The sequence below is a fragment of the Vombatus ursinus genome, unplaced genomic scaffold, assembly GCF_900497805.2.
Source record: "Vombatus ursinus unplaced genomic scaffold, bare-nosed wombat genome assembly UNPS02003292.1, whole genome shotgun sequence".
Lineage (NCBI taxonomy): Eukaryota > Metazoa > Chordata > Mammalia > Diprotodontia > Vombatidae > Vombatus > Vombatus ursinus.
The window spans coordinates 9,873,258-9,894,680 of record NW_020943070.1 but is presented as its reverse complement, the minus strand read 5'-3'; the positions used below and the strand labels follow the sequence as shown (position 1 = coordinate 9,894,680).

The 21,423-nt window shown below is 44.8% G+C and overlaps 1 protein-coding gene and 1 long non-coding RNA gene across 2 annotated transcripts in view; one reads left to right on the top strand and one right to left on the bottom strand.

Moving 5' to 3' along the window:
• Positions 1-21,423, top strand: part of RFX4 (regulatory factor X4) — a 127,148-nt gene that overhangs the window by 13,999 nt on the left and 91,726 nt on the right. The window lies entirely within an intron of this gene.
• The window catches only part of LOC114051721, a 29,319-nt gene continuing 17,652 nt past the window's right edge, over positions 9,757-21,423 (bottom strand). The window contains exons 2-3 of the long non-coding RNA XR_003570194.1: positions 11,774-11,852; positions 9,757-9,832 (exon numbers count right to left, since the gene is read on the bottom strand). This is a non-coding gene — a long non-coding RNA (uncharacterized LOC114051721). The remainder of the gene's footprint in view (positions 9,833-11,773; positions 11,853-21,423) is intronic.

Below are 21,423 nucleotides of genomic sequence, written 5' to 3'. Positions count from 1 at the left end.
TTTGCTGAGTTTTTTAAAAAGTACATAGCAATCCAACAGCAAACAACCTGCCAATTCAGTTTTCCCTTTTCACTGCTGGGGATACATACAAAGCTGCTGCTCTGTGCACAGTATGCAGTTATTAATAGATGGGCAAAGCCTGATAGAGTACCGGGGTTACAGGGTTACAGGGCAGTGTACCAGTGTTACGAGCCAGACAAAGATCCCTTAGAGGTCACGAGGTGTGGCCAGCTCCTTGGAGCCCTGTAAGTTTCACTGCCCCCCAGGGCTGTTCAGAGCAGCACCTGTGCTTCACAGGCTGACTCACCCCCATGATCACCAGCATTTCTGTGTCAGAGAAGAAAGCTTCAACAGTGGAGGCGGTGAACCCTTTGCCTCCATCAGAACAGAGTGAGGCTCCTGGGCTGGCCTTCCGGCTGAAGTCTCTGAAATAACCTGAAAAGTCATGAATAATTATCGATTCAGACCAGCCCAGTGCATTGCTGGCATAGGGATGTGCATTCATATTTAAGAACAGAGTCCTGTGATTGTCTGGGCCTTGTAACCACGCACTTAATTAGCATGGCTAACAGTAATGTCCTTCTTTGAATTTAATTTTTTACAAAGTCTGTACTCCTGGGTTTTGTCTTTCCAGGTGTTCTCTTTATTTTTATAAAATTAATTATTTCGTTATGATTTCATTGGTATAGGGAATTTCCAGGAAGGAACTCCTAAAACCAATGCTGACTGGCTCCTGCCCTGTAACCAGTCATCTCATTGCCTGGAGCATGAGAGGAAAGCTACTTGTCTAGGGTCACACAGGTAGGATGTGACTAGAAACTAGGTCTCCTGTCCCTGGGGTCACTGTACTATCCACTAGTGGTTGACTCTGTTTCTCTCTCCTAGGTCAGGACATACAAGGTATATGAATACTCTTGGCTTTGAATCACAGTAATTTCAATACCTTCCCCTCCCTCCCCTCCTCACTGAGCCCTCCTCTTTACTTGAATAGCTAATGTGTGATGTGCAGGCCCATGTGTCATAGGAGATAGGACACTGCATTGAGAATCACAGGACCTGAGTTCAAATCTCATTTCAGGCACTTACTATGCTACCCTAAGCAATTCCTTAAGCTCTCTGTGCCTCAGCTCATTCATAAAAGTGACGGGGTTGAACTATGGCCCCTTGGGACCCTTCCAATTATAGGTATATGAATCCTGGGACCTTTCTAGCTATGTGTATGAATCCTGGGACCCTTCTAGCTATAAGTGTATGAATTCTGGGACCCTTCTAGCTACAAGTATATGAATCCTGGGACCTTTCCAGCTCTAAGTGTATGAATCCTGGGACCCTTCTGGTTATAAGGGCATGAATCCTGAGACCTTCCCAGCTATAAGTGTATGAATCTGGGGACCTTTCCAGCTATAATCCTGGGACCCTTCTAGCTATAAGTATATGAATCCTGGGACCCTTCCAGCTATGTGTATGAATCTTGGGACCTTTCCAGCTACTTGCATAAGAATCTACATCACACCCTGATAGGACAAACAAGAAACAAGCCTCTACTTATTTAAAAATGTGAGACTTACAGAATTTATAGATTGATCTGGAAGGGACCTTTGAGGTCATTTATTCAAAATGCACAGGGCCTTGCACATCTGAAGTGTTTAATTAATGCTTGCCGTGACTGACTAAATTTTAGCCCAGTGCCTTCGTTTTAAGAAGAAATCTACAGCTGACTTGCCCATGGTCATCTTGGTGGAGCCAAGATTCAAACCCAGGTCCTCTGACTCTAAAGGCAGCAACCTTTCCAGGGCACCAGGCTTTGAACGATTTTGTAATCAGGTTTTCTTGGAGCTCTTTCGTTCATCTCATGATGGCAAAAATAGGATAGAAAGGAAAGAAAAATGAAAAGAAAACCCCCAGGTTTTCCCCTGCCAAGGAGACCCAGCAGAGTTTTCTCTGCAGCTCGCCTCATTTCTGCTGGTGTGGTGTGTGGCATTTGGGAGGGAGGGAGCAGGTTAAGCAGAAATCCTTTCTCTCAGAAACCTTCTTTGGCTCTCCAGAGGCAATAAGAACTTGGCGTGGCAATGGCCTAGAAATGGACAAGGAGCCCAGATTCCAGCAGCCTCCAAAACAGGCCCCCTTTCTCTGAGAAGGCGCCCAGCTCAGACTTTCAAAGTGTTAGGCATGGGCCACACGAATTCTAAAGCGTGGAGGGAGACACTGCGCCGTGGAGTGCATTTGGTTTCCATGAACTTTTCTCTTCAACTCAGTGGGCAGACTATTTGAAGCCGCTGCGCCTGGAGTCTCGGCCCCTTTCAGAAACGCCAGTGTTTCAGAGAAAACAGGGCTTTCTTCTACCCGAGCACTCGTTGGAAAGTTTGGAAACTAGGCTGTTGATGAGAAGAAAGCATTATTTATCGGCCGTCGTTGGGGTTTCTTCCCGGTGCCCGGGCTGTGGGGCTCGCTAGCACTGGTTGCCATCTCTGCTGGGGCCCCCGCCAGGGGGCCATGAAGATGGTGGTGGCTGGCATCCTGCAGGCTGTTGTATGCTGCCCTTCCTCCAGGCCTGGGCTGCGCTCCCACCAGGACACATACAGGCCACTGTGGGTGGGAAAGCAAAAACTGGTCCAGAAGTCTGTTCGGCACAATGCATTTGGAGTCCCAGACTAGCTGTATGATCCTGGGCAAGTCACATAACCTCTTTGTGCCTCAGTTTCCCCCTCTGTAAAGTGAGAGGGTGGAACTTGATGGTTTCTATGTTCCCACCTAGCTCTAAATCTGTAGTTCTTGTGATCTGGTCCAGTCTTTCCCAATCCCTTAGTTACTAAGACCTTCCCCAAAATTCTTCATCCAGGTCATTCCCCCTAATTGTAGGCACCCCCACTCTTTCGGGGCCCTTCTTTTCTCCCTCTATACTACTTTGTGAGGGATCTCATCAGCTCCTGTGCATTTAATTACCATCTGTGTGCTGATGATTTGCAAATCTACTCATCCTGCCCCAACTTCTCTGCTGACCTCGAGTCTCAAATTTCCATCTACCTTTCAGTCATCTCAAATTGTGTGGGTGGTGGTTTGTCGTTCATTCTTGAAGAGGACCGTGGCATCAGGGAGATGATAACATGACCTGCAATTGAATTTAATTTGAGTGAGAGAGGGAGGGCTGTGCAAAGTCTGGATGTCCAGTAGACACCTTAAGCCCCACATGTCCAAAATGGAGCTCCTTACTTTTCCTCCCCACTCTCTTCCTAACTTCCCTCTTACTTTTGAGGGCACTACTATCCCAGGTCACCCAGTCACCCAGGCTTGACTTTTTTACCATCTGTCTCTCAGCCCCCATATCTAATCTGTTGCCAAGGTCTGTCAGCAACATCGCTGGCATGTGCCCTTTTCTCTCCCATGACCCTGCCAATCTCTTCTCCAATCCGTTCTCCACCTAACTACCATAATGAAGCATGGGTCTGTTCAGTCAGCCCCTGTGGCTTCCTTTTACTGGCAGGATCAAAAATAAAATCCTCTGTTTGACTTTTAAAACCCTTTCTTACCTGGCCAGGTTCTTCCACCTTCTGCCCTGTCCTCCTCTTCTTGCATCCAGTGACACTGGCTTCCTCAAACAAGACACTCTACCCTCTGACTCCTGCCATTTTGACTGCCTTTCCCCTATGCCTGGGATGCTTTCGCTCTTCACCTCTACCTCCTGGCTTCTCGGGCTCCCTGCAAGTCTCAGCTAAAACCCCACCCTCCACAAAAAGTCTTTCCCAATCCCCCTTAGAGCCAGTGCCTTCCCTCTGGGATTTTCTCTAGTTCATCTCTGCCAGGTCTTGTTTGCTCAGTTATTTTCATGTTATTTCCCCTATTAGGCTGTGAACTCCTTGAAAGCAGGGAATGTTTATGTAGTTCTTTATATCCCGGATGCTGGCACAGTGATTGTTACATAGTAGGCACTTAATAAATCTTTATTATTAATATTCATTTATTATTTATTATATTCATATTTATTTAGGTACCTGTTTTCCCCTCTAAATAGATGATACTATGATATTCCTGATAGAATGTAATATTCTCTAGGGCAGGGATTGCTTGATTTTTGTCTCTGTAGCATCTCCAGGGCCTGGCACAGTCTGACATACAGCAGGTGCTTAATAAATGCTCACTATAGGAGAAAACTCCTCACAATTCAAAGCGTCCCCTCGGAGTTCCCCACTTCTGGGAGGCTGAATGATCCTTGTTGGAATTCCTTTTGTGTCTGGATTGGATTTGATTGCAGTTCTGTGTCACTGCTTGCTTTTGCAGCTGAAGTCACTGAAATCACCAGTCTTGAGTATTCAAAGATTTCATCAAATCAGCCCAGGCATGGCCCGAGTGGCTTCTTCCAAATCCTGAATTCCGTGGTTCTGTTCATCGACTGATTGATTCACCAATCAATGCTATGGAATATAGGCTCTTTGACCACAGAGATTATTTCATTCTTCATCTTCGTACCCCCACCGCCTAGCATAGTGCCCCGCACATACTAGGTACTTAATTAACGTGTGGATTAATTGATGGATTGTTTGAGGGAGTCAGGAAGTGGGCATTGGGAGAACCCTCACCTCTATCCCTCAGCACGAAGGCTGTTTGTGAGAGTAATGACACCTCTGTACAGGTACTCATCTTGAGAGGACTTGCTGAAAAGGGTAATGAATTTGGAGTCAGGAGAAACCTGAATTCAAGTGCCCACACATACACCTATAAGTTTTGTGACCATGGGCAGCTCATTTCCCAGCTCTGAGGCTCAGAATCCTTATTGGCCAAACACCAAGTTTTGTCTAGTCAAGTGCCCTCATCTTACCTCAGGGGAAACTGAGGCCTGGAGAATAGAAGTGACTAACCCAAGGTCACACAAGTCGTGACGTGACAGAGGCAAGATTTGAATTCCAGTCTTCTGACTTCCAGGCCAGTGCTCTTTCTACTGCCCTTGGCAGTCCTTCCTTGAAAAGGTGGTTCTGAGGATCAGCTGAGATAGTGCGTGTAAAATACTTTCCAAACCTTCAGGTGCTCACCATGTACATGGTAGCTATCCTTCCTACCTAGGGAACCAGGAGGAAGTTGTTGCACCCTTCTAAGACTCAGTTTCCTTATCTGTAAAAAGAGGGACTTGGGCTTAGCTGACCTCTAAATTGTCTTCCATCTCTAAATACTGTGAAGATTGGGCAAGATTCTTCCCCCCTTGGGCTTCAGTTTTCTCATCTGTAAAATGGGGTGATATTTCATATATATACTTATATATGTATATGTATATATGTATAGATACACACATACTTTTTTCTTTTTTCCTTGTTTTATTTTATTTCTTTTATTCATTTTAATGAATTTAATTCATTAAATACACAAAAACAAAGAACATTTCCATGTCCACAGCACAATATAAGAAGATGATTCACTGTAAAACCATGAATACATTTCACACTGTTCACTTAAAAAAAAAACACTCTATAAGCATTGCACATCGTTTTCAAAGCTACTCTGCTCTCTACACTTCCTGCTACATTTCCTTTTATTCTCTGCTGTGAACTTTTTATTTTTTCCCTCCCTCTCTCCTCCCCCCACCCTAGAGATGGCTACCATTAGACATGAATATGTATATATGTATTATTTATTGATATGATTTTTTCTAATATTATTTCCATTTGTGAATATATCCTTCTCTCCTTATCCCAGAGAGATTTTATGTAACAAAAAGTAAAAGAGAGAGGAAAAAAGAAATTTAGCAAAACTAGCCAACAGGTCAACAATGTGCTGTGTTCCATACCTATTGACCCTCACCTCTGAAAGGGAGGGAGGGAGGGAATCGCTCATATTTACAAATCACTTGTATCTTCTCATTTCAACCTCACAGCTGCCCTGTCAGGTAAATACTATTATTATCCCCATTTAACAGATGAGGAAACTGAGGTTCAGAGGCTCTGTGACTTGCTCAGGTTGACACAGCTAGTCAGTGTCTGAGGCGAGATTTGAACCTAGGTCTTCCTGATTCCATGTGTAGTGTTTATCCACTACTGGGTTGTGACCATCAAGTGAGTGAATGTTTGGAAAATGCTTCCCAAGTCTTACAGCAATGCCATCTGGTGCTCTGATGTCCATCCTACGGTCTTCTGCTGCCCAGTGGGCTTCCCATCACCACCGCTTTGCTGCAGGGTCTGACTCTCTGGCACGTTGCTTCCCTGCCTCCGTGTGTCCTAAAATTGTAGCCTAGGAAGAGGCAGGAGCAATCTTTCCCTGGAGAATGATGACTGTCCTTTGGGGGGACAGCAGCATTCCATCCTTTTTTTTTCCTGGAGAGGGGTCTGCTGGGCCTTAGCCAAGTCACCCTCCACAGAGTGCTTGGCTGATCACCGAGTACTGGAGCACTTCCTGCATGCCCAGTGCCGTGAGAGCCTCTGGGAACAGTACGAGGGGGCTACAGGCTCTCAGGAAGCTCTGGCCTAGTTGGGGAGACCCATCCAAACCCACTGAGGGCTCCAGTCATCGGCAGCTTTGCTTAGGCTGTGTTCTATGGCAAGGAAAAGAAGATGGGTGGGAAAGCCTTCAACCCCGGAGGGCTCATGTAGGGGCTGGATTATCCAAAGAGAGCCACACTGGTTACACACCCACACACCCACACACCCACATACCCACACCCACACCCACACACACACACCCACACCCACGCGCACACACCCCCACACACACCCCCCCACCCCCACCCACACCCCCCCACACACCCAGACCCACACGCACACACACACACTCCAAAGCTGTCACTTCTCAATTACACACACACACACACCCAGACACACACACACACACACACTCCATTGCTGTCACTTCTCAATTACACACACACCCACACACACACACACACACACATACACACACAGAGACACACACACACTCCATTGCTGTGACTTCTTAATTACACACTCACACACCCAGACACACACACACACACACACACACACACTCCATTGCTGTCACTTCTCAATTACACCTGCCCCCTTCCGGTAGATCTGTGCCTTGTAACTGGGAATATACTTGTGCAGACAAAGCAATATCCCAGCCACAAATGTGCCATCCCATACTTAGAATCGATCATCTCTTTGACAATAAGAACAGTAATAGTTAATATTAATGTAGTGCTTTAAATTTTGCAAAATGCTTTACCCCTATTATCTCATTTGATTTTCATAGCCACCCTCTGGGGTAGGTCCCGTTATTATCCCTGTTTTACAGATGAGGAAACTGAGTGATTTGGCCAGGGGGACACAGTTCGTAAGTACCTGAGGCAGAATTTGAATTCAGGTCTTCTTGATTCCCTAGTCTGCCACTATATTCAGAGGAGGAGGTCACAGGATTGATCACAGCACCATCTCCAACTGCCTCATTTTACAGAGGAGAACACTGAGGCTCAGGGAAGTTAAGTGACTTGTCCAAGGTTACAGGTAGTCAGCATCAGAGGCAGAATTTGAACCCAGGTCCTCCACCTTCAGAACTGATGTATCTGTTTTCCTGCCAAACTTGCAGAATCAAGATTGGTCACCGCACCAAACAGAGTTCTGCTGTCTTCAGTGTGGTCCTTTTTATCATCATGCTGTTCAGTTGTTTCAGTCTTGTCTAACTCTTCATGACGCCATTTGGGTTTTCTTGACAAAGGTACTGGGGTGGTTTGCCATATTCTTCTCCAACTCATTTGACTGATGAGGAAACTGAGGCAAACAGGGTTAAGTGATTTGCCTAGGGTCACACAGATAGTGTCTGAGACCAGATTTGAACTCAGGAAGATGAGTCTTCCTGAAATTGTTGCATTTTATTCTAGAGGCAAGAGGAAGCGATTTGGGGGCAGTGGGGAGATCTAGCCAGATCTGGGCCACGGGGATATGTGTCGATTGGACAGCTGTGACAAGGATGGATGAGAGAGGGGAGAGACTTGAGTCAGGGGGAGCCCTTGGAGGCTGATGCAGTAGGTAAGAGGTGGGGGGGGTGGCTTGAGCTTGGCTTGTAACCCTATCAGCAGAGAGAAGGGGAAGAATGAGGAAGATGTGTTTGAGAAAGAAGTGACAAGACTTGGCAGCTTATTGGATGTGAGGGGTGAGGGAGAGAGAAGAGCTGGAGATGAATAGAAATAATGCCTTCCTCCTCCCCCTGCCCCAAACTGAACCCTGTCTTAGAACAAAGACAGTGCATTTCTATAGGACCTCCCAAGAAGGCCAGCTCTTCAGAATTCTGTCCTTCTCGGGGGTTGTTGTAACCCGAAAGGGTCAAAGGCCAGCAAGGTTGGGATGAAGGGGGATGGTATGATCTCAGAATCATAGATTTTGAGCTGGAAGGGACCTCAGTGGCCAGGGAGTACAATCCCCTTTCCCCCCATCCCCACCCCTACCACATACACATACCTCATTCCATTTTTCGATTGAGGAAAAGGAAGCCTAGAGAGATGAGGTGATCTTCCCTAGGTCACACATCTAGTAAGTATCCAGGGTGGGATGTGAAGCCAGGTCCTTCTGGCCCCAAGTCCAGTGCCCTAGCGGCTAGTCAGGGCTGGAATTCTAGGGCTCCCATAGAAGAGTAGGGGAGACTGATAGGGGAGAGAAGTGAATCCAGGCCTCCTTTTCACCCAGGCCCATCCCATGTCCCTCTCCCTGGCTCTCCTTCCCCTGAAGTCAGGGCCTGGGAGAGGACAGGGGGGACGTAAGGAACCACAGGGAGACGCTTCAGAGTGACCCACCCAGCTCTGACTACCGACTTAGAGATTTGCATTGACTCGAGTCATGTCCTGCTATTTTGCTATGACTCCCTGGTCCAAACAGGGAGGCTTTCTCCCTGGATAACTGGAAGCGCTCACCATCTGACTCTAAATAGAGATGCCAGGCTCTTCTCAACCAGGCCAGGTTATACCCTGGCATTCTGTCCTCCTAAAAGAATGGTCACTTCTGCAGGGGACACTATTTCCCTGAAATGGTGAGTGGGTGAAAAATACTACAATGATCCCCTAAAGGGTCATAACTGACAACTGCCCCTTTGGACAACTCCCCAAGACTGGAATCGTAGGGAAGGTGCCAACCCAGGCTGGTTGAGGGAGTTTCCTTCCCTGGGAAATCTTGGGTCCTGTCCCTTTCCCTCGAGGCTGAGCCCTCTTTCCCTGGCTCTCCATTAAATCCCCAAGATCCTCTACCCCTTTTCTACCTCAGTTCATCGACCTCCAATTAGCTGTATCCCCCTCCCCCATCCTGAGTTAAGAAATTAATGAATTGTAAACAATACTTCAAGCCCAAAGGGAAATTTATGTTTAAAGGACTCCTCCAACGAATCATTGGGTAAGATGAGGAAGGCTTGAAGTTAAAGCCCAATTGCTGAAAAGCTGAAAGAAAAGGCAGAATGAGCCAGCCATAGATGGAGGAGAGGAAATAGCCCTTTATTGTGGGGCTCCTGAGAGATAGCATCCTGGGCATGCCTTGCTTTAGGCAATGGATAGGCTTTTAAAAAGTTGCATATCAATTATTATTATTTTTGTGTATGTATGTTTTAATTTTAATTTTCAGTTCCAAATTCTCTCCCTCCCTCCATTTCCTCCCCCACCCATTGAGAAGGCAAGAAATTTGATACCTATTACACATAGGAAATCATTCGCTGGGATTAACCTTTACATTATTTTTTTAAGTTGCATCTGAGAAGCAATGGGTTTTTCATATAGTGAATAGGGTTGATTCCAGAGTCAGGAAGATCAAAGTTCAAATCCTGCCTCTGACCCACAGTCGCCGTATGGCCACGAGTGAGTCTCATAACCTCTCTGTGCCTTCAGACGATCCTGAGACACTCAGCAATAGGCGGGTTGCTGCAACAAAAAATGATTGTTAATTATAAAATATTGTCAATTGAATTCCAGTCCCTAATTAACTTCCTTTGAAAGATGGTTCACCATCATTTCCAACTGGCGTTCTGTTAATTGCCACTGAGAGGCAGCTTGGCCCAGGGCAGAGAGAGCCCCCCACCCCAAGCCAGGAAGACCCAGACTCAGCTCCCCTCCCTGACACGTCCTGGCCGGGTGTGACCCTTTTCAGTGCTCTGAGCATCTCTTGAAGATTGTCAATTGCTTAGCAGATGGAGGGAAGGTGTTTCCTTGAACCCAGAAAATCAGAAGTCTTGTCCTATCCCCTTTAGGTTAATAATGGCAGCCAACTCTGATTTTCCTGTGCTGTACCATTTTTCCCCAAGCCAACAATCTACAAACAAATGCTCTCCTGCTTCACTGTGGAAACACAATCCTGTTTTGCTGTTACAAATAATGAGCCACAGTGTGTGTTTTAGAAGTTGGGGGGTTTCATCTAATGAGTTGTCTTAAAGCATGGCCCCCCTACACAGAGTGGTAGGGCCGAAAGCCAGAGCTTTCAGGAGGTAGCAGGTCCTCAGGACTGCCTGTGTAAAATGAAAGTTTCAGGCCAATATTTAAGGACAAGAGGAGGTGGGGATGAGGAAGAAAAGGAAAAGACCATTAGTGTTTGAAGGAAGGAAAAGGTCATAAGCTCATAAACCTTAAAGAAAGCCTAGACTGACCCCCTCATTTTATACATGAGGAAAGTGGGACCCAGAGAGGGGCTGAGAGGGTCACACTGGTAGTAGGTGTCAGAGTCATGATTGAACCCCAGCCTTCCTGATCCCAAACCCAGCACCTCTCCATTACACTGTTATTTTTTCAGTCACAGTGTCTGACTCTTCGTGACCCCATTTTCTTGGCAAAGACACTAGAGTGGTTTTGCCATTTCCTTCTCTGGCTCGTTTTACAGATGGAGAAACTGTGGCAAACAGGGTGAAGTGACTTGCCCACAGTCACACAGCTAGTAAATGTCTGAAGTTGTATTTGAACTCAGTCTTCCTGACTCCAGCCTGGCATTCTATCCATTACACCACCTAGCATCATACACCACTACACTGTGCTTATTTTCAAAATAGATTGGGTCTGGCTAACAAACCAAAAAGGAAGAGACGAAGAGGAAACTTGAGATGCAGGTATATAGAATGTGATGTGGACGTGTTGTGGGATGGATCCTCTTATGTGTGACGTTCCTGAGTGGTCATTTCCTAGAGTGGTGCCTAGCCAAGGGTCTTGTATGTAGGAGGCACTCAGTGGATCAAAGACCCAGCGTTAGCGTGCCCTGAGCAATGGGTGCAATTGGTGCCCAGTGGGGTTGCTTTTGCCAAAGGTGAATTAATGTAGGCTAAGATAGCCTCAGGCCATGGAGGGCAGAATTTTCTAACATTAAAAATGTGTGCATTTATAAAAAGCAGAATTAAAGACGTTTCTTTGCAGTCTTCCCTGGATCCTGTACACCAGGGCGCTGCCCCCCCTTAGGGCCTGCCCCCAGCTCTAACTTTCCCTTACTGCACTCTTCAAGAATCAATGATTTTGACAGGGCGTCACTGCTGTCTCCCTCAGAACTTAGGAAATGACCTTCAAGAGTAACTGTGGTGGAAAAACCATCTCCCTGTGGCTGGCCCACCTGGTGATGAGGCTCTAAAATGATCCCGGCTGGTCCTCAGAGGCCTGAGCCAGAGAGGGAAGGGAAAATGGCCAAGTGCACACTTGGAAAGAGGCTTGCCAAGTACTTCCTTCTCCCTTCTGCCTTGGAGAAGCCCTGTCTTCCCTCAAAGGCTCTTGGCCCCGGGGCTGCCTTTCCCTGAGGTCTTTCGAGACCCCTGTCCTTCCCCCCATGTACGAGGACTCTCTGCCTACTGAAACTTCATGAGATAACTTTGGAAGCCACTCGGATCTACTTACCTGTGAGTACATTGTACCCACCCTGGGGAACAGGCCGGAGGTTGTCTGAGGGCAGGGATACATTGTTTAGTCTTTGTATCTAGCAAAAAAAAAAACAAACATCTGGTGTGTAGTGATGCTTCTTGCATAGAATTGAGGGTGGGGAGATTGAGAGAGAGAGTGAGAGTGACAGAGACAGACAGACACACACACACACACACACACACACACACACAGAAACAGAGAGACAGAGAAAGAGAGAGACAGGGAGAGAGAGAAAGTAGGTTCAGGAGAGAAGGAAAGAAAGAATATATTAACACCAATCCATATTTGTTGAGCGCTCTCTGGTTTTTGAAGGAGTCTCTCTATAACAACTCTGTGAGGTAAATGGAATAAGGATTATTATTCCCATTTTGCAGATAAGAAAACTGAAGGGAAGTGACTTGCCCAAGTATCTTAAAATCACAAATGTGAAGCCAGAAGGGACCTAAGAGGTTGTCTGGTTCACTTCTTTCATTTTACAGATGAGGAAATTGAGGTCTCAAGGAATGCGCTGACTTGACCGAGGTGTGCTCATAAGAGCATTGAGGTGGAGCTGGGGGGGGCAGTTAGAGTCACCTAGTCCAATTTATCTTATGGATGAGGACACTCAGGCCAGAGAGGTTAATTAAGTTATCCAAGGTCACACAGCCAGTAATGGCTGAGCCCCGAGTGGCTGATGCCAGGATCACTTGGCTCATCCCAAGGCTGGTCCCAAGCCCAGCCTCCCGGTTCAACATTCAGTTCTTGCTTCCACGTAATACTGTAACCTGAGGCACCGTCGCAGGAGAGACGTAGGCTGCAGGCAGAGCCGCTTTAACAGTTACAAAATAGACCTGCTGGACTTAGAGAGAATGAGCAAGGCCAGGAGGAAGGGACACCTCGCACGTAGTAGGTCTGTCATAAATAAATGGGTTGGATTGAATGGAGCTGAGAACCCTAGGAGGAAGCCCAAGGAAATTGCAGCTGGATGAGCACTGGGAGGGGTCAGTTCTCCTGCCAACAGGAGCAGGCAGATACAAAGGCCTGGGGGCCTGGGAGCCGGGCTGCCGGGCCAGGGACTGTGCTGGTCTGGAATCTGGGTCACAGGGTTACCGCTAAAGAGAAGCTGTTTCTTTAGACTGTTCTGTTAGAACCAAAAAGGGAACAATTGGGCCGTTCACCGACGGCCTTCTCTGCCAGGGAGGCAAACAAGTGTTAAGAATGTTAGGCAAAGATCCCTAGATAAGGAGAGTCCCAAGACCTGGATTCTGATCCTGGCTATGACCCTGGCTTACCTGTGTGACCTTGGACAAGTCCCTCACCTCTTCCATGCCTTGGTTTCCTCATCTACATGATAAGGGAGTGTCTCAAGACTTCCAAGGTGCCATCCAACTCTGTCTATGATCTGACCTGCCAGGTGTCGAGCAGCACATGTGCTCAATGCGTTAGGTCACGGGCATTGTGACGGTTCTTGTATACATCATTTTCCACTCAGTCTCAATTCTTATAATAAGTTCATATAAGAAGACCTGAGTTCAAATCCTGCCTCAGATATTTACTAGCTGTGTGACCCTGGGCAAGTCACTTAACCTCTGTCTGCCTCAGTTTCCACATCAGTAAAATAGGGATAACAGTAGCATCTACCTCCCAGTGTTACTGTAAGGATTGAATGAGATAAAAATAGCAAAGTGCCTGGCGCATAGTAGGCACTCTATAAATGTTAGCTATAATGATGTCTTCCCATGCCTCTCTGTCATATTCGTTCTTACATAGCGAAATATTACTACATTAATCACTCACTTTTTTGTGGCACTTTGTGGCTTACAAAGCACTCTCTCCACAACTACATTATAAAGTAGGTAGTGCTGGTGGCATATAGACCTATTTTACAGATGTGGAAACTGATGCTGGATTGTCACAGAGCCAATTGACGTTGGAGCTGGGATTTGAACCTAGGACTCCTGTCTCCAGATCCCCTCATCCACACACCTTAAATTTAGAAAATCGAGTGACTTACTGAACAGGAATTAAGAGATGGAGTTTGGAAGGACTTCTTCCCGACTCTGCTCCCCTGTCCCGAGACAATCACATCCACACTTGTTTTCTGTTTGCTCAAATGTAACAGAAGAAAATGCAGATGATTCCTGGGAATGCCATGTGTGTTAAACTCCTTCTAAAGTGTTTCAGAAAATCTATCCAGGCCTATTCCCATCCTCAAGTCTTTTCAGGTGACCAGACAGTGCCATGAGAGGATGCTTTTCAACTCAGGAGGGTCCAGAAACCAGTCCTGTTAACACACCAGCCTTCACCCCCAATACACTGCCCAGGAACCGCTGTAAGCTGCGTTCCTATGTAGCTTATTTCTATAAGCAGAGAACAACAATTTCTTGTTTCATTAATTTGGAAAGTAACTTTCCTGATGTGTTCATTTTTCTATCTTGTTTTTGTTAGAATTCGTTCATTATTAATTCTATCCTATGGGCAATTCAATTAAAATTCTACAAGCATTTACCAAGGATTAAGTACCTAGTGTGTGTCAGGCACTCTGCTTGGCCTTGGGGACACACATTTTAAAATGAAATAGCCCTGCCCTCAGGGAGCTTACATACTTTTAGGTGTTCATAGGAGAAGGGACCTTAGAGGTCATCTAATCCAATATGTTTATTATGTAGATGAGGAAACTGAGGCCCACAGAAGTGACTTGTCCAAAGTCGCAAAGGTAGGTAGGTAGTAGGATTCAAACTCGGGTCACATAACTAGTAAGTTGAGTCTGGATTTGAACTCAGGTCCTCCTGACTCCAGGGCCAGTGCTCTACCCACTGCACCCCCTAAAGCCTACCTTTAAAGGCCTTACAATCTATATTAGTCGGGACACAGGTGGAAACTGCAAAAAGTACACATAACAAAACAGAAATCGTAGCTCACACATGACCCATAAATGAATACAGCCGAGCAGCCCATGTGTGCTCTGTACATGCGTGGGCTATGTGGGCTGACCAGGTAGAGAGCAAACACAGAGAGCAGGTTTCTGACCCTCCCCTGTAAGACTCCACCATTAAAAGCCACCAAGCACAGGCATGCCACAAGAAACGTATCTGGATCAAAGGACTGATTTTTAGGGGGTTGTACAAGCAGCATCTAACTAAGAGGGCATTAGAGCTGGCACTGGGTGTGAAGTCCCAGGACCTACTATTACTTACTACCTGTCTGACCTTGGGCCTCAGTTTCCTCTTCTGCCAAATGAGGGGGTTGGACTAGATAAGCTCAAAGGAGTCCTGTCAGCTCTAAAGTCGATCATCTCCTATGATCTCCCATAATCGGGGGTTTTAATTTTGGTTTCATCACTTACTTATGTTACCTTAGGTAAGTGACCTCACCTCTCCGGGCCTCAATTTCCTCATCTGTAAAATAAAGGAGTTATACCAGATGACCTGTTTGGTCCCTTCTGGGTGTAAATCCTATGGCCCTAGTACCTCAGAGGTCGTCTGGTCCAAAGCCCTCATTTTCTACACGAGGAAGCTCAGACAGAGACAAGGGCACTCAGGTAGTTCCTGGCCAAGCCTCCTGATGCTCAGGCCAAAGCATTTCCTGTCATTAACCTGTCACTGCCTGTCTGGTAGCACACGTGGCCACTGACTGCTTTGTTTAAAAAAAGAATTGTAACATTGAGAGACACCACCCTGGTTGACCAACCTTTGACACACCCATGACTACCAAAAGTAGACAGCTGAAAAGATGGAGGAGGTGGCTCGTTCACACATCCAGCCTGGTTCTTTAGCAGGCGTCCTCCTCGTCTGCCTCTGTATGGGACAGAAGTGTCACAAACAGTCCACGCTGAAGCCAACTGGGGCTGAGACTCCCCAGTGTATTTTCAGACATTGTAGAGGATGAAGATCTTAGTACTGCTGTATTTGGAGTAAGGATGACCTGATTTCTAACCCTGCCTCTGACACTTAGTACCTGGATAACCTTGGACAAGTCACCTAGCCTCCTTAGACCTCAATTTCCTCTTCTGTGAAATGGGAATAATAGAATCAGTCAGTCAACATTTATTAAGCTCCTACCATATGCCAGGCACTGTGCCAAGTGCTAAGGATACAAAGAAGGGCAAAAAACAATCTCTGCTCTCAGGGAGCTTACAGTCTAATGGGGGGCAACAAGAGGTGAACTGTGTACAAACAAGCTATCAACAGGATAAACTGGAGATAATTGGCAAGACTTTTGGGAAGATCAAATGGGAAATAAACACCAAACACTATACAAATGTCAGGTATTATTCTCATCATCATTATTATTATGGTAAGAATAAGTCATAAAAATTAACTCACGTTTATATGTCAATTTAACATTTACCAAGGACTTTACACTCTTGATCTAATTTGATCCTTATAGTAATCACCCAGTGAAGTAGATGCTATTATATATACTAATATATATATAAATATATATATTACATATAAATATATATATATGTACGTATATAAATTTTACAGATGAGGAAACTTAGCTGTTTTGGCTCAGAAATTGACTGTGTGACCCTGGGCATGTTACTTCACCTTTCAGTGCCCCAAGTGACTCTCAAAGACTCTAACTTGCAGGAAAGGTGCCAACCTGCATTGATAGAGAGAATTTCTTCTTCTGGTAATTCCCTATGCCAATGAAATCCCAGGTCTGGTCCCTATCTCTAATTTTTATTAATACTTACCAGCATACATGCTATTTCCTTGTGTAGACTTTAAGCACCCTCAGGGTAGGGACCTTTTCCTTTTTGAATCCTCAACACCCCTCACAGACATCTAGTAAGCTCTTTAAAAAGCTTGTGGAATTGAAATGAGACTTGATGTAGTGTTTGAAGAGAGAAATTGACAAAGTGGAGAATGTCCCAAGGAGCACAATCAAAATGGCGCCCTGTTAGAGAAAGGACTTGGAGATGGTTAGCTGGGGAGAAGAGAGGACTGGGGATTGACACTTTCGTCATCTTCTTGCATTTTAAGGGTCATCTTCTAGGAAAGGGAGTGATCCTTGGACACTTCTAGAGGAAAAGAAGAACCAGTGAATGGAAATAAATGGGAGCCAAGTGTCCCCTCATTATGAAATGAGAGAACTTCCTACCGGTTCAAGCTGTTCAGCAAAGGAAGTAATGAGTCAGAGCAAAAATACCTTCATTAAGTGGCAGGTGGAATTCAGTGGCCTCCAAAGTTCCCTGTGGTTCTATGAAATTACTCTTTCCTGAAGTCAACTGGGTGGGAGCTATTTGTTGTTACTGTTGTTTTTGGTCTGAAGCCACAATTTCATTGGTATGAGGAACTTCCAGTGTGGAAATTCCCTCCTTGGCTAGTTCTCTGTAATTTCTATTCTGAGAGGTTAAGACGCAGGGTCAGCTAGTGTGGCTCAGAGACAAGACTCGAACCCAGGTCTTCTTGGCTGTGGGGTTAGCCTTCTACTACATTCTAGTTGCTTTGTCCTCATCATCATCATCTTCATCATAATTTTTACCATTATTATTCTAATTATTATTAATTAATTATAATCAATCTAGTAGAATGGAAGTCCTCAGTTGGTTGGTTGGTTGGTTTTGTGGTCTTTGTTTTCCCAGCTCGTCACAGTGCCTGGCACATAGTAGGGGCTTACCAAGTGTTTGTTGAATTGAATTACATTAGCACCTCTTCCAGACCAGATCCTGGCCTTGGGAACATGGCTTTTGTGTCTGTGCTATATTTGGGGTATATTTGGATTACAGATTGGGTGAATAACCTAAAAGAAAATGTAGCATCATGGAAAAAAGGGTTGGATCTGGAACTAGACAAGCAGGGCTCAGAGTTGGGTTCTACCATTAATTATGATGGCAACAATGCTGGCTCCAGAGTCAGAGGCCATGAGTTCAAATCTCATTGGTGTGACTGTAGCTAAGTTTGTAAAGTGAGAGGATTATATTAGATGGCTTCTGAGGGGCCTTTTGGCTTTCCAAAATGAGGTGGTGGGATGATCTCATCTTTAGAAGGTGCTTTTAGCCAGCCCTAAGGAGGAGGAAACTTTGTACCAAAGAGGGGAAGTCACTCCCTCAGACTCATAGGATCAAATACGTACATGGGAGCCGGTGATTTCTGCCCCCCCACGTCTAAATCCTGTGATTCCCACAAAACCTCCATTTGACTCCTCACTACACCACTGCCTAATTGTGTGACCTTAGACAAGTCACTTTGTCTCTGGGCCTCAGTTTCCTTTTCTGTAATTCACACTCATACCACCGATTTTGTAGAGTTATTGTGAGAATCAAATGGGATTACTTAAAATGTTTTGGAAACCTGGGGGACTTGGGGGGAACCCACTAATTATTAAAGGACCTTGGAGTGTTTAGAGCCACTTTGAAGATTCCTTAAAGAAATCAGTGCTCAGAAAACAACTCTAACTGGCTACACTGAGGAGAAACGGAGGCTTTGTTCCAAGATCATTTGGCACCTTGGTAGATAGTGTGACCGACTATTTTCCACTTTCCATACATGATATTTAGGAGACCAATAATAAGGTTTTCAAGCACTCCAACCCTGGGAGGCAGATGCTATTTTTTTTCCTATTTTTCTGATGAGTAGACTGAAGCACAGAAAGGCTAAGTGGTTTGGTAGGGTTCCCAACTGATGTCTGAGACAGGATTCAAACTCAGATCTCCCTAATTCCAAATATGATACTCTGAGGCAGACACGAGCTAGCTGTACAATGTCTCTTTGCAGGCTTTTCCCTTTAAAGCAGGGCTTCTTAACCATTTGGGTGTGTTTGGGCCATCTAGCGAATCCCCTGGACTTCTCAGAATCATGCCTCTAAATGCATAAAATAAAATACGTAGGATTACAAAGGAAACCAATTATATAAGAATACAAGTAAGGTTATGTTTTTTAAAAAGTAAATTCATGTACCCCAGATTAAGAACCCCTACTTTAAAAGTAACGGATCCCTGTCTTGGCATCATCTGACCTTCTACTAAATGAATAGGAAGGAGCTAAAAATGGGCTGCTCAGTGGACCAAAATCAGGCAGAAATAGACCCTTGGCATCTCTCCATGGTTTTCACTCTGTCTTCCCACATCTATAGAGTAGCATCATCATTATTTCCCCTTCACTTTCTTTAACATAAAATGTTTCTCTAGGATTCCTAGCCCCATTTTTTCCCCTTTATCAGTTAGAGGGCAGACTGGGGAAAAGTCTCTGATAGGCAGAAATAAATGCCAGCATTCTTGGCCAGATGACATTCCCTCCTTGTAGAAGAGGTAAATACCACGTTACGTAGGTGTGTTTCTGTTTATTTTGTTGTTGTTCACTTGTTTCAATTGTGTCCAACTCTTTGTGACCTCATCGAATGTTTTCTTGGCAAAGGTACTGGAGTGGTTTGCCATTTCCTTTTCCAGTTCATTTTACAGATGAAGAAACTGAGACAAACAAGGTTAAGTGACTTATGCAGGGTCACACAGCTAGTAAGTATCCAAGGCCAGATTTGAACTCACAAAAATGAGACTTCCTGACTCCAGACTAGGTACTCTAACCACTGCACCAACCACCCATCCTATTGATCAATTAACCTGTCTGTATATCTATCTACATATATGTGTATATATCCATATGTTAATATGTATAAAACTTTGTAAGCAGATACCTTTGAGAAAGTATCTTTTATATAATATTCAATTTTGTAGAATATTTCTAAATTCTCCTCAATTTCCCCTTTTCATATCAAAAAATTATTGGTATCTTTTGTTTTTATATAACCTTCATTTTCCAATATATCCTTCCCCCCTCCTCTGCCCAGAGAGCTTTCCCTTGTGACATAGAATAAACAAAAAAGAGAGCAGGAAAAAAGCAGTTTGGTGAAAATGACCATCACATCCCCTGAATCTGGCAGCAATGTTCGGTATTGGCTGCGTCTGCTCATGTGGCATTATTTTCTTTGACAAGTCAATGCATCTGTGATTTCTTGGGTGTGAGCTTGTGTAGACAGTGGGTTTATTGTCCATGTAGGCAGCACTATGTACTGTGCCTGGAATCAGGAAGATCAGTGTTCAAATCTTGCTTTAGTCACTTAACAGCTGCATGACCCAGAGTAAGTCACTTAACCTCTCTGTGCCTCTATTTCCTCATCTGTAGAATCAGCAGGTTAGACTCTAAGGCCTCTTCCAGCTCTGAATCTGTGATCCTATGTTTTTAAATTTTTTTAAAACAATTTTTTTTAAACAAATGCCAAATAACATTTCTGTATACATTGTAGAGCAGGAGAGGATTTGTACATCAAACTGAGTCTCTATAATGCACCGTCTACTTTTTTTAAAGTAGATAATAAATTCAACATGTAGCTTTTAACGCCATCCTTCTAGTCTGTGATTCCTTCTGGCCTTCCTTCTATTTTCTTCTCATTTTTTGGAGGGGGTGAAGGAAACCTATCCTAATTCTCCTTCTCCTCTCTACTTTGAATTCAATTAAACATTTATTAAGCACCTACTATGTACAAGGTACTGTGCTAAGCATTAGTGATACAAATAAGAAAAATAAAGATAGTCCCTGCCCTCAAGGAGCTTACAATTTAATGAGGTCATGAAGAGTAGGACATGACAGAAACAATTGAACAACAACACGTTCATATACCATAATTTGTCCATCCATTCCCCACATGATGGGCATCTCCTCAGTTTCTAGTTCTTTACCACCACAAGAGCTGCTATAAATTTTTTTGTACATATGAGCGCTCTTCCTTTTTTTGATCTCTTTGGGTCATAGGCCTAGCAGAGCTCATCTTTCCACAAATCTTTCACAGAAGATCTGATCCACGTGCCAAAGGCCTTTCTCCAGGTCTTCTAATATTTTGTATCTAACAGTTTAACACCTGGACTGTGCATGCTTGGCTGTTGACGTTGTCTCTCTATGAAACTAGGATGTTGAATTGGAAGTCAACTCACATAGAATCTTTGAGCTGGCAGGGGCATTAGGCATCAATCAGTCTACCATGAACTGTTTATTAAGCAGCTTCTAAGGGCCTGACACTAGGGACAGGGCCTGGGCATGTGATATCGTTGATACAGAGCAGCAGTTCTCAAACTTTTTGGTCTTGGGGCCCCTTTACACTCTTCAAAATTATTGAAGACACCAAAGAGCGTTTGTTCATGTGAGTGATGGCTATCGAATTTACCATGTCAACAGTTAAAACTTCTTGGCATTATTATGAAAATAGCTTTGACCTTGTGGATGTGATCCCAAGTTCCCCAAACCACACTTTGAGTAGCTCTGGTGTAGGGAACTCCCAGATAAGGAAGCTCCCTTTACTAATGTAGGTCAGCATCCACTCTGCAACCTATAGTCTTAGAGAGTTGCTTGGGGCATTGAGAGGTAAAGGGATGATGGACCTCCCACAGCTGGTATGTGTTAGAGGTAAGAATTGAACCCACATTTTCCTCACTCTGATACTGGCCCTGTCTTCTATGGCACATTGCTTTTCCTAGCTACTAGCAAGTCAAAGACAGAAGCCAAACAGCAGTCATTGCCCTCATGGAGCTTACATTCTATCAAGACAAGCAAAGCACACACACATGGATTAATACAAAAGATGTGCACAGTAAATATGGGATAATTTGGGGAGGCCAGGCTGGGTAGCTGCATGTATCTACACCCACT